Consider the following 12,275-nt stretch of genomic DNA (forward strand, 5'->3'; position numbering starts at 1 on the left):
AATATAATTTAAAACCCTATCTTTACCTGTTAGAAGTTCTGGGGTGCTTTGGATTTCTTTCGAGTGTCAGGCCACTGCTGCCTATAGCTAGGGAACGTGAGCCCTGTGTACTTCTTTTCTGCCCAGTTACAGACTCCAACCTTTCTCCATTTTTAACCAATCAGAGAACATTGGACATCAAAATACACAGCAGCATTCAGTGTGCATGACAATGCGCTCGCTGTATAGAAACCAGATCTTGGGAACCAGCATTTAATATGTGAATACACAGAGCATCAGACCCACCCCAACCAGATTTACTCTTCCTGAAGTGCCTTCGGAGGCCGGAAGATCCTGGCTAACAGGACAATCAGCCCTGTTCTCTCTCCTCCTCAGTCACTGGTGCTTCGGCTCTTTATTGCTTTGTCAGAGAACAACTGGGGAGTGTCCACACAGCAGTGAGACGTTGGGTTCTCAGCGTAAGGATGGCAACCAGACATGGGGGCAGTGAGATCAGCACTTTATAACCTAAGGATAATCCTCACCTAGTGGCTAGCAACCTTCCGCCTCCACTTCTCCACTTGCTTCCGGAATGGCTGGGTCCCGGGCCACATGCAGCTCTGCACAGCAGATACAGGGGGTGGGGTGGGGGGAGGCTCTCCCTATGAGGAAGTGATGCTCATTCAACACCAGTTCTGCCAATCACCCTCTTTGGTTAAATCCCTTCCCGAGGCCTGCTTGTAGAACTGGATGGATGCTGAGTTTTCCGGTCCTGTCCTAACACTAAGGTGGCAAAGTTGCAAGTCGGAACATGATGACAATACATGTGTAGAGCGCTATCCCTCACATGATGACTGTACATGTGTAGAGCACTATCCCTCACATGATGACCGTACATGTGTAGAGCGCTATCCCTCACATGATGACTGTACATGTGTAGAGCGCTATCCCTCACATGATGACTGTACATGTGTAGAGCGCTATCCCTCACATGATGACTGTACATGTGTAGAGCGCTATCCCTCACATGATGACTGTACATGTGTAGAGCGCTATCCCTCACATGATGACCGTACATGTGTAGAGCGCTATCCCTCACATGATGACTGTACATGTGTAGAGCGCTATCCCTCACATGATGACTGTACATGTGTAGAGCACTATCCCTCACATGATGACCGTACATGTGTAGAGCGCTATCCCTCACATGATGACCGTACATGTGTAGAGCGCTATCCCTCACATGATGACTGTACATGTGTAGAGCGCTATCCCTCACACATGATGACTGTACATGTGTAGAGCGCTATCCCTCACATGATGACTGTACATGTGTAGAGCGCTATCCCTCACATGATGACTGTACATGTGTAGAGCGCTATCCCTCACATGATGACCGTACATGTGTAGAGCGCTATCCCTCACATGATGACCGTACATGTGTAGAGCGCTATCCCTCACATGATGACTGTACATGTGTAGAGCGCTATCCCTCACATGATGACTGTACATGTGTAGAGCGCTATCCCTCACATGATGACTGTACATGTGTAGAGCGCTATCCCTCACATGATGACTGTACATGTGTAGAGCGCTATCCCTCACATGATGACCGTACATGTGTAGAGCGCTATCCCTCACATGATGACCGTACATGTGTAGAGCGCTATCCCTCACATGATGACCGTACATGTGTAGAGCGCTATCCCTCACATGATGACTGTACATGTGTAGAGCGCTATCCCTCACATGATGACTGTACATGTGTAGAGCGCTATCCCTCACATGATGACCGTACATGTGTAGAGCGCTATCCCTCACATGATGACCGTACATGTGTAGAGCGCTATCCCTCACATGATGACCGTACATGTGTAGAGCGCTATCCCTCACATGATGACCGTACATGTGTAGAGCGCTATCCCTCACATGATGACTGTACATGTGTAGACCGCTATCCCTCACATGATGACTGTACATGTGTAGAGCGCTATCCCTCACATGATGACCGTACATGTGTAGACCGCTATCCCTCACATGATGACCGTACATGTGTAGAGCGCTATCCCTCACATGATGACCGTACATGTGTAGAGCGCTATCCCTCACATGATGACCGTACATGTGTAGAGCGCTATCCCTCACATGATGACCGTACATGTGTAGAGCGCTATCCCTCACATGATGACCGTACATGTGTAGAGCGCTATCCCTCACATGATGACCGTACATGTGTAGAGCGCTATCCCTCACATGATGACCGTACATGTGTAGAGCGCTATCCCTCACATGATGACTGTACATGTGTAGAGCGCTATCCCTCACATGATGACTGTACATGTGTAGAGCGCTATCCCTCACATGATGACCGTACATGTGTAGAGCGCTATCCCTCACATGATGACCGTACATGTGTAGAGCGCTATCCCTCACATGATGACCGTACATGTGTAGAGCGCTATCCCTCACATGATGACCGTACATGTGTAGAGCGCTATCCCTCACATGATGACCGTACATGTGTAGAGCGCTATCCCTCACATGATGACTGTACATGTGTAGAGCGCTATCCCTCACATGATGACTGTACATGTGTAGAGCGCTATCCCTCACGTGATGACCGTACATGTGTAGAGCGCTATCCCTCACATGATGACCGTACATGTGTAGAGCGCTATCCCTCACATGATGACCGTACATGTGTAGAGCGCTATTTCTCTCACATGATGACCGTACATGTGTAGAGCGCTATCCCTCACATGATGACTGTACATGTGTAGAGCGCTATCTCTCTCACATGATGACCGTACATGTGTAGAGCGCTATCCCTCTCACACAATGACTGTACATGTGTAGAGCGCTATCTCTCTCACACGATGACCGTACATGTGTAGAGCGCTATCCCTCACATGATGACCGTACATGTGTAGAGCGCTATCCCTTTCATCTGAGATCTAACATTTGTAAAGAATTCATCTATAAGGTGGGTGATGTGGCACACACCTTTAATTCCAGCACTTGTGAGGTAGAGGCAGGACCGACAGGGGTGGGGGGGAGAGAGAGAGAGAGAAAGAAGAAGAAGAAGAAGAAGAAGAAGAAGAAGAAGAAGAAGAAGAAGAAGAAGAGGGAGAGAACACACCAGAATTGATCGCCCAAACAGAAGTGTCTCCATTGTGAAGTCTCTCAAAGCCTCCAAGTTTTGGGGGCATTTTTATCAATCAGCAGCACGGAGCCCACCCGACAGCAGAACAAACTTAGAGGTTCCCTGCGGTGTGGACCCTCTGGGGGTTGTCAAGATGTGATCTCTGAATGAAGCCCTTACAGCAGATGCCACAGATGTAGGGCCTCTCCCTGGTGTGGACCCTCTGGTGCATTTGGAAGGAATAGGCTTGCCTAAAGCCCTTCCCACACCGCTGAAATGCGTAGGGTTTCTCTCCTGTGTGGACCCTCTGATGCCTGTGGAAGGAATGGGCCATACTGAAGCCTGTCCCACACTGTTGACATGGGTAGGGTTTCTCTCCTGTGTGAGTTCTCATGTGGGCCTGGAGGTTTGATCTCTGTGTGAAGCCCTTCCCACACACCTCACACTCGTAAGCCTTCTCCCCTGCGTGAACTCTCTGATGACTGTGAAGGTTTAAATCTCCAGCTGAAGCCTTTCCCACACACGTCACATCTGTATGGGCGCTCCCTGGTGTGGACCCTCTGGTGTGTGTGGAAGGAATAGGCCCGGTGGAAGCCTTTCCCACACTGTTGACATGTGTGGGGTTTCTCTCCTGTGTGGACCCGCCTGTGAGCACTAAGCACAGAACGGCAGCCGAATCCCTTCCCACACTCCTCACACTTGAACGGCTTCTCCCCAGTGTGAATAATCTGGTGGGCTTGGAGAAAGTACCTCTGTGTGAAGGCTTTCCCGCATGTGTCAGATGTGTACGGCTTCTCCCCCGTGTGTGCCATCTTGTGGGCCTGTAGGTGTGAGAGCTGACTGAACCGCTTCTGGCACTCGTTGCATTTGAACGGCTTCTCGCCGGTGTGAACGCTCTGATGGGCCTTCAGAGTTGAGGTGTGACTGAAGCACTTCCCACAGTGCTTGCATGGATAGGGTTTCTCCCCAGTGTGGACCCTCAGTTGGGTGTGAAGGCTCGAGCTACATCTGAAGCGTTTGCCGCAGTCTCCACACTTATACAGCTTCTCTCCTGTGTGGATCCTCTCGTGGACCTGGAGGTGTGGCCTCTGCGTGAAGCTCTTCCCACACACCCCACACTTGTAAGGCTTTTCCCCCGTGTGCACTCGGCAGTGGATGGTGAGATCAGAGCTGCGGCTGAAGCCTTTCCCACAGCTGTCGCACCTGTAGGGCTTCTCCCCCGTGTGCACTCTCTGGTGAGTCTGGAGGCTTGAGCTCTGACTGAAACTCTTGCCACAGTCCTGACACCAGTAGCGCTTTTTCCTTGGATAAGAACTTTGTTGAACGGGGGCACTGGAGCTATGTCTGGTGAACTCATGTGTACTAGGCACGGGGGACTCCTTTCCTAAGAGGACCTGCTGATGGAGTTCCAGACTGGGGCTGTCAATGAAGGCTTCCTGGCCCTGGATGCACTGGGAGGCCTTCTGCTCTGCATTAACACGATGCTGAGTGAGGGGTGACTCAGGATAGATGACTTTACCACAGTCACCTCTGCTGTGGGCTTTGTCTCTTTCATGCAGTTTGTTGTCATTATGGTGGGAAGTAAACTTCAGAATGTTATTACCTGGTGCCAACATGGGTGGCTTTTTCCCCACCAGATTCTGCAGACACTGTTTCTGATAGTTCTGTCTCTCACTAAAATTTGTTTTACTCTGAGAACTCTGAGCTCCTGCAGACAGAAATTCCCGACTTTCAGTATTGCTGGAAAGGTCTCTTGTGAGACTCTCAAGACAGCCTTCACCGTCAGAGGCCTAGGGAGTCTCTTCTGCTCCTGTGTGGAAGGAGGCGTGGCACTGCTCCAGGAAGCGAGGACCCTTTCCTTGAGTGTTTATTTCAGCTTCTGGAGTTCTGGCCGGCTTGATGACGTCATGGCTTGTCATTTGCCAGCATGGAGGCCGCCCCAGTGAAAGGCACCTCAATCCTGCTGCATGAAGAGTCTCCACCTTGTTTGCGCTCGGGCCTACTGAAGGAAGAGAGAACAGAAGGTGACATGAGGAAGGATGAGGGACATGGAAGGTCCGAGTCCTCAGTTCTCTCTGGAAATACTAACGAGAGACCAGCTTTAAAGATGAAAGTCCTGGAGGTCTGATCTACAACAAAAAGAGGTTGCACTCAAGAGTAAAGCTACATTTGCCCATGGTAGGAAATGTCGGGTAAGGCCACCTTCAGCCTCTGCTCAGTACCTGCCTCGCTGACACCCTGTATAGCTGTGGGAAGGAAGCACCTCCCAGCATCTGGGCGTTTTCACTTGAGGGACGGTGTGGGCTCAAGTACACATGGGTGTGACTCCTCCCTGAGACTGGAGGGAGCAGAGAAAACCAGGTGTGCCCTGTCCTAACCCTTCTGCGGGTGACATGAAGACTGATACAGTTCACCTGACCTGGAGGCCCGGTGAGACCATAAGGGGAAGGCACAGGGAGCTTTGGAGGCTGAGGGAAAGAGAACAGGTATATGGGTGACTGCAGGAAACAGGGAAGGACCAGAAACCAGTGTCTAAGTTGAGGAAGTCATTGTATTGGAGAGCACACCCGCTTGGGATCTATGAGAAGAAGCTGGGCAGTGGTGGCACACACCTTTAATCCCAGCACTCAGGAGGCAGAGGCAGGCAGATCGCTGTGAGTTCGAGACCAGCCTGGTCTACACAGTGAGTCCAGGACAGCCAAGGCTACACAGAGAAACCCTGTCTTCAAAAACAAAACAAAAAGCCCCAACCAAACCAACCCCCCCCACCAAAAAAAACCCCAAAAAACAAAAAACAACAAACAAATAAGCCCAAAATCAAACAAACAGACAAACAAAAAACTATGAGAAGAAAGGCTAAAGCAAAGATAGCAAGACACAAGATATGTCTGTTGATTAAGAAAGGGCTTCTGGGGCGGGGGGGGGGGGTAGGGGGATGGGATGGGGTGGGGGAGAAGGGTGGAGTCCGAGGGTGGCAGGGAGCAGATTTCCTTCAAACAAACACCTGCTCTCCAGAGTCCAAGGGCAGCAGGGAGCATTTCCTTCAAAGGCCTGCTCTCCAACCTATGATTCTCCAGGTTCAGAAAGGAACGGGGGGGGGGGGGGGGCTCTAAAGAGAGGCCTGAGATCTCTCAGCTGCCAACCTGAGGCAGCAGATCTCCCGACTGAATAAGAAAGGTTGCAGCACTGCCTAACAGGTCCCCCAAGAAGACAACAAAGTGACCCCAGAACAAACGATCTGGGGAAACAATGAAGGTGAAACACTGCAGCTGCACAAGGCCACAGGCTTCATGGAGCCGTTGCTCAGAGTGTTCACACTTGGGATTTGGGTGTATGTAACCAAAAGTAAAACTAAATCTATCGAAGGGGAGGGGGGGAGAGAGGAGCACAAAAACAGAATGAGGAAAACAAAATAGAGCTATGCAGAGCTGGAATGTGAGACCCTAGGAAGATGGGTTACCCGTCAGGCACAGGGCACCAAGCCTATCACTCTAGCGCTTGGGAAGCTGAGGCAGGAGGATCACACATTTCTAGGTAAGCCTGGGCTACATAGTAGGACATTGCCACAGAACAAAAATAAATACTGAAAACAACTTGATTTGACTGGGTGAGATAGTCCGGCCAACTGTCTGAGGCAGGGGCCACACAATGGGACTCTTCGGTTATGGGGGGAGGAAGCACCCCACGGGAGTGGACTCTGTCCTGGGGCTTCTGGTGGCTGCACTTACCTGTCTGGGTCAAGGACACAAGAAAGCAGTTGTGGAAACCCCCTGCAGCTAAGGAATGCCATGGAGGCCAGTTGTGGCATGGGTGTGTCTGCGTGGAGGACCAGAGAGACCATTGTGTGAAGGTGAATCCTGGTTGCCTTGGAGACGCCAAAAAGTTATAGATGCCAGAGGCCTGGGGTACATGGGGGAAAAGCTGCTAACAGGGAATGGAACCAGGCCACAAGAGAGACGCGTGCTGCAGTCAACAAAGCTGAAAGGCGTTGGAAACCTGAAGACTGCTTTGACCTCAAACAAGGAGAGGCAGAGTTTGGAGTTTGCTCTCCTGGTTTTGTTCTTGTTTGGGTTCAGTGTTTTCTCGCTGTGTTCTTTCCTTTCTTTTAGAATCACATATTCTGTGTGGTCCTGTGCTGGATTATGCGATCTGCTTTTTTATTTTGATTTTACAGGGGGTGGCTACATAAGAGATTGCATGAGATCGGGTGTGGTGGTGCTCGCCTTTAATCCCAGCACTCAGGAGGCAGAGGCAGGCCAGGCCCATCACTGTGAGTTCAGGGCCAGCCTGGTCTCCAAAGTGAGTCTAGGACAGCCAACGTTACACAGAGAGACCCTGTCTCAAAAAACCATAAAATAAAAAAAAAAGATATTGCATGAGTCTCAGTAGAGACTTTGAACTTTGGGCTTTCAAACAGGGTGGGGACTGTGATGGACTATGGGGACTTCTGTGGTTGGACTGGATGCATCTGCACTCTGATCTGGCTACAAGACTATGTGTCAGGGAGTAGAATGTGGTAGATTGAGTGAGAATGTTCCCCACAGGCTCACGAGTTTGCATGTTTGGTCCATAGGGAGTGTCAAGGCTTGCCAGGGATCAGGAGGTGTGGCCTTGTTGGAGGAAGTGTGTCCCTGTGGGTGGGCTTTGGAGTTTCAAATACTCAAGCCAGGCCCAGTGTCTCTCTCTTCCTGCTGCCTGCAGATCAGGATTAGAACTCTCTGTGACCACGTCTGCTGCACGCTGCCATGTTCCCACCATGATGATAATGGACTAAACCTCAGAAACGGTTAACAAACACCAATCAAATGCTTTCCTTTATAAGAGCTGCCATGTGGGGGCTGGAGAGATGGCTCAGTGGTTAAGAGCGCTGCCTGCTCTTCCAGAGGTCCTGAGTTCAATTCTCAGCAACCACATGTTGGCTCACAACCATCTATAATGTGATCTGATGCCTGCTTCTGCAGATAAAGCACTCATATGCAATAAATAAAATAAATAAATCTTTTAAAAAAGCCTTAAAAAAAAAAAAGAGCTGCCATGGTCATGGCATGGATTAAGACACACTCTCTCTCTCTCTCTCTCTCTCTCTCTCTCTCTCTTAGAAAGAAATGTTTAAAAATTTAAGGCACAGTATCTATGTGTAAAATGCAGTTTTAGAAAAATAAAATGGAGGCTAAAGAAATGGCTCAGCAATTCTGAGCAGTGACTACTCTGGAAGAGGATCTAGGTTGGGTTTGCGGCACTCGCATGCTGGCTCACAACCATCCGTTACTCCAGTTCCAGGGGATCTGATGCCCTCTTCTGACCTCTGCGGACACCAAATGTAGGCAAAACACTCAAATACACATAAAACACACAATAAATAAACCTAAAAGAAAAGCAGTAGAGTGTAACCAAGACACCGGATGTGAACTTCTGACATTGCCAAGGCACTCAGGTCCCCATCCTCACCCACTGACAGAAGGTTCCTGAAGATCTCCAGCATCACATCAGGGTACAGCTTCCTCTGGGCAGCATCCAGCAGCCCCAGCTCCTCCTCACTGAAGACCACGGCCACATCCCTGAACGTCACCGCCTCCTGTGACAGGAAACACATCACCCCAGTTTCATACCCAATGTAGCTAAGACCCGAGCAACTGTTTACACAGCACCTATTGTGTTAGTTAGGGTTCTTTTTTTTTTTTTTTTTTTTTGTTTTTCGAGACAGGGTAAAAGATCCCTGAAGGGAGATCCTCACTCAAGCCTCGGGACGGCGCGCACCCAAAGACACACAAACGACCGTCTTGCTGTAAACGCATGAGGTAGTTTATTGGCGGAGCTCCGGGTCGACACGTATCTCACGCAGGAGACAGAGGGGTTGACCCAGAAGCCCAGGGGTTTGGGGTTTATATGGACAAAGGTTGGGGGGAGTGGGAAGTTTTGGCGCGGCCACACACAATTGGTTGTTTCAAACATTTGAACATCAGCAAATTGCGTAGGCAGATCTGGGGTAAGGTCGGACTTAGTCACACGGGAGCAGTCCTCAGTTTCTGTCTTCCTCGGAACCCGAGGGTAGATGTTTATCTGAGCTAACAACACATCTGGTTAAACTCAAACGTGGAACATTGTGTGCGGGCCTCAAAGGGGATTAAGCAAACACCATAAGATCGGATGAGGGGTCTTGGCTCATTACTCACTTGATCATGTCCGGTACCTGTTTCTCTCAGGAATTTGTCCTTGTGTACCCTCCCTATCTTTTATGGCTAGCAGGTCCCTGGAACGCTCAATAGGTCTTTGTTTCCTAGCATTGCATTTTTTGTGACTTATCATCTGGGGCCTTGGGCTAGCAAACCTGCTGACCTGCATCTCAACTATTTGGGCTTATGAGTTAGAGAGCTAATTAAAAATTCTCTCTCTCAAGGGTTTCTCTGTGTAGCCTTGGCCATCCTGGACTCACTTTATAGACAAGGCTGGCCTCTTTGTAGACTAGGCTGGCCTTAGTTAGGGTTTCTTGTGGAAGAATTGTAGGCATTATCTAAGATGAAGGCTGGTCTTGCCTCGGGCTCTGCTGCTTGGAAACCCCACCCATACCCCATTGAGAAGGACATTGTTGAAGACTGGGAGGAACCATGCTGGGTCCGGAATTCAGAAAAAGGAAGGAGACTCCCGCCAAGTGATTGTGTTTCTAATTGAACATAGATAGGAAAAAAGATCCTGAGAGGAGACCCGCCTTTACTGGCTAGAGAGAGACAACAAACAGTGGATGGGAAAAGGCTACAGGTTTGGAACAAGAGCGCACATAGATCGGGGAGATGACCAGCGTACAGGTCAGACCAGCGCGCAGGCCAGAGACACCTAGGGATCTGTCCCATGGAACAGATACTGGAAGGTTCACTCTTATTTCCCTTTAACCTTTTTTCCCCTCTTGTGTATGATAGCTGGGTTGTGTAATAAAGTCAATAATGTTAAGAAACAGAGCCAGCAGGTTCTACTGCTGGGACTAAACACCATGAGCGAAAGGCGAGGTGGGGAGGAAAGTGTTTCTTTGACTTCCACTTCCATATTCCTGTTCATTACTGAAAGCAGTCAGGACAGGAACTCAAGCAGGCAGTAACCTGGAGGCAGGAGCTGATGCAGAGGCCATGGGAAGGTACAGCTTCCTCTGGTCAGCATTCAGTAGCCCCAGCTTCTCCTCCCTGAAGACCACGGCCACGTCCCTGAACGTCACTACCTCCTGCGACAACAGGTCGCTGGTGCGTCTCCATGAGAGCACACGGCTCATTTGATGACCCCCAGCTTGTCTGTACATGTGTCTGTGTGTCTGTCCTTTCTTCATTCCTTCATTGCCCGAGTTGGGTCATCCCCAGAAGCCACGCACATGGCGGCAGCCAGACCCTCCCTGGTTACTCAGGATATGAGTGCTCAGGACGCCAAATGCAGGTGAGGCTGACCAGTCTTCTGTGCACATGTGTACATATGTGTGCATGTATGTGAGTGTACTTATGCACATGAGGGTGCACATGCACGCAGAGTCTGGAGGATATCCTCTGGTGTCTTTCCTCAGGAGCTGGCCACATTTTATAGTTTTTGAGTCAGGGTCTCTCAGTGGCCTGGAACTTGCCCAGTAGGCTAGAATGGCTGTGAGGGATCTGTCTGTTTCCACAGAGTCCTAGAAAGAGGAGACCTTGTCTCTCCAGCCCACCTCTCTATTTCAAAATATATTGATCTTTTATACTTTCACATGTGCAGTGTACTTTGAGCACATGTACCCCACTATACTGTCCTCTCTTATCCCTCCTACCAAACCTGTCTTCTCAGCAACACCCCCTCGCACTGTCACGCAGTTCAGTGTAGCTCAGCTGCACAGTGCTTGCCCAGCATGCGGGGTCCTGTTTTCAGTCCCTAGCACTGGGGGCAGTGGGGGAAGCCACCGACTTACCTGTGACTTGGTCATTGCTCTCTTCTTCTCTTTGACACAAGGCAGGGCTCTGGGAAGCAAGCTGGGGGGAGGAAGGGCGTCATGAGAGCATCGCTAGGACAGTCAGTCCACATGGCTGCCTCAGCCTTCCCATCAGCCCCAAGCGCTGGCATTCCAAGTCTGTGCGCACAGACCTGGCTTTTCTACCCGCTTCCTGTTAACCGGGAGTGTCAGCCTACAGGTTACCAAGCTGTCCTTGCCTCACTCACTCACAGCAGAGGGTTAGAAAAGCCCGCATTCTCTATTTCTGGAAGCTTCAGGGGCTCAGGGCACCCTCACCTTCACAAAACCGCCTGTCATTATTGGCTTCCAAGAAAAAAATTTTAAGAAGCTCCAAACTCTCTGATGAACATTGCATCATGACTGGCCACCGCCCTCAGAAGGGTCTGTTAGTTGTGAGGGCCATCTTACATATAATCGTTCCTGTACATGGGAGTGAAATCCCCAGCTCTGTCTCTGCTCTGAAAGGTTTAAATACTAGTAGACTTTGCATATCTACAAGAGCCTCCTCCACAGTCTCTTTTCTCATGTGCATGAAGACAATGACCAATAAAAACCTAAACTCTCTCTAAGGAAAGGGGAGTTTGGCCCTGAGAGATGGTTCAGCGGGTAAAGGTGACTGCAGCCCAGCCTGACCCCCTGATTTCGAGTCTCTGGACACCACAGGGTGGAAGGAGAAACCTGACTCCACAAGCTGTCTTCTCACCTCTGTACACAAACTGTGGCAAGGCCCCCCTCTGTAGAGGAACGTTAATTCAGAACACGGCTGCTCTGGCAAGAGATCACATCCAAAGACCTTCTAGGTCTGTGTAATCCGGCTAGAATACAAACACAACTTTAATCCAGGAGACAGAGGCAAGTAGATCTGAGTTCAAGGCCAGCTACTATAGAGCAAGTTTCAGGTAAAGAAAAGCTTAGGTGGAGGCATGGTGGTCCACGCCTTTAGTCCCAAAGAATGAAGGTAAAGTTCGTTTGTAGAAGGAAGCACCCATGTTTGAAAGTGATGTCTAGAGCTGGGCGTGGTGGCGCACACCTTTGATCCTAGCACTCGGGAGGCAGAGGCAGGCGGATCGCTGTGAGTTCGAGGCCAGTCTGGTCTACAAAGCGAGTCCAGGACTGCCAAGATAACATAGAGAAACCTTGTTTAAAAAACAAAACAAAACAACAACAACAAAAAAAAAAAAAAAAAGAAAAGAAAGA

General features: G+C 49.8%; 1 protein-coding gene and 1 pseudogene across 2 annotated transcripts in view; both read right to left on the reverse strand.

Annotated features, from left to right (window-relative positions):
* LOC127203712 (zinc finger protein 235-like) overlaps positions 1-12,275 on the reverse strand; it is a 301,721-nt gene that overhangs the window by 23,360 nt on the left and 266,086 nt on the right. The window lies entirely within an intron of this gene.
* Positions 3,234-12,275, reverse strand: part of LOC127203721 (zinc finger protein 235-like) — a 190,191-nt pseudogene continuing 181,149 nt past the window's right edge.

This window comes from Acomys russatus, chromosome 19 (assembly GCF_903995435.1).
Source record: "Acomys russatus chromosome 19, mAcoRus1.1, whole genome shotgun sequence".
Classification (NCBI taxonomy): domain Eukaryota; kingdom Metazoa; phylum Chordata; class Mammalia; order Rodentia; family Muridae; genus Acomys; species Acomys russatus.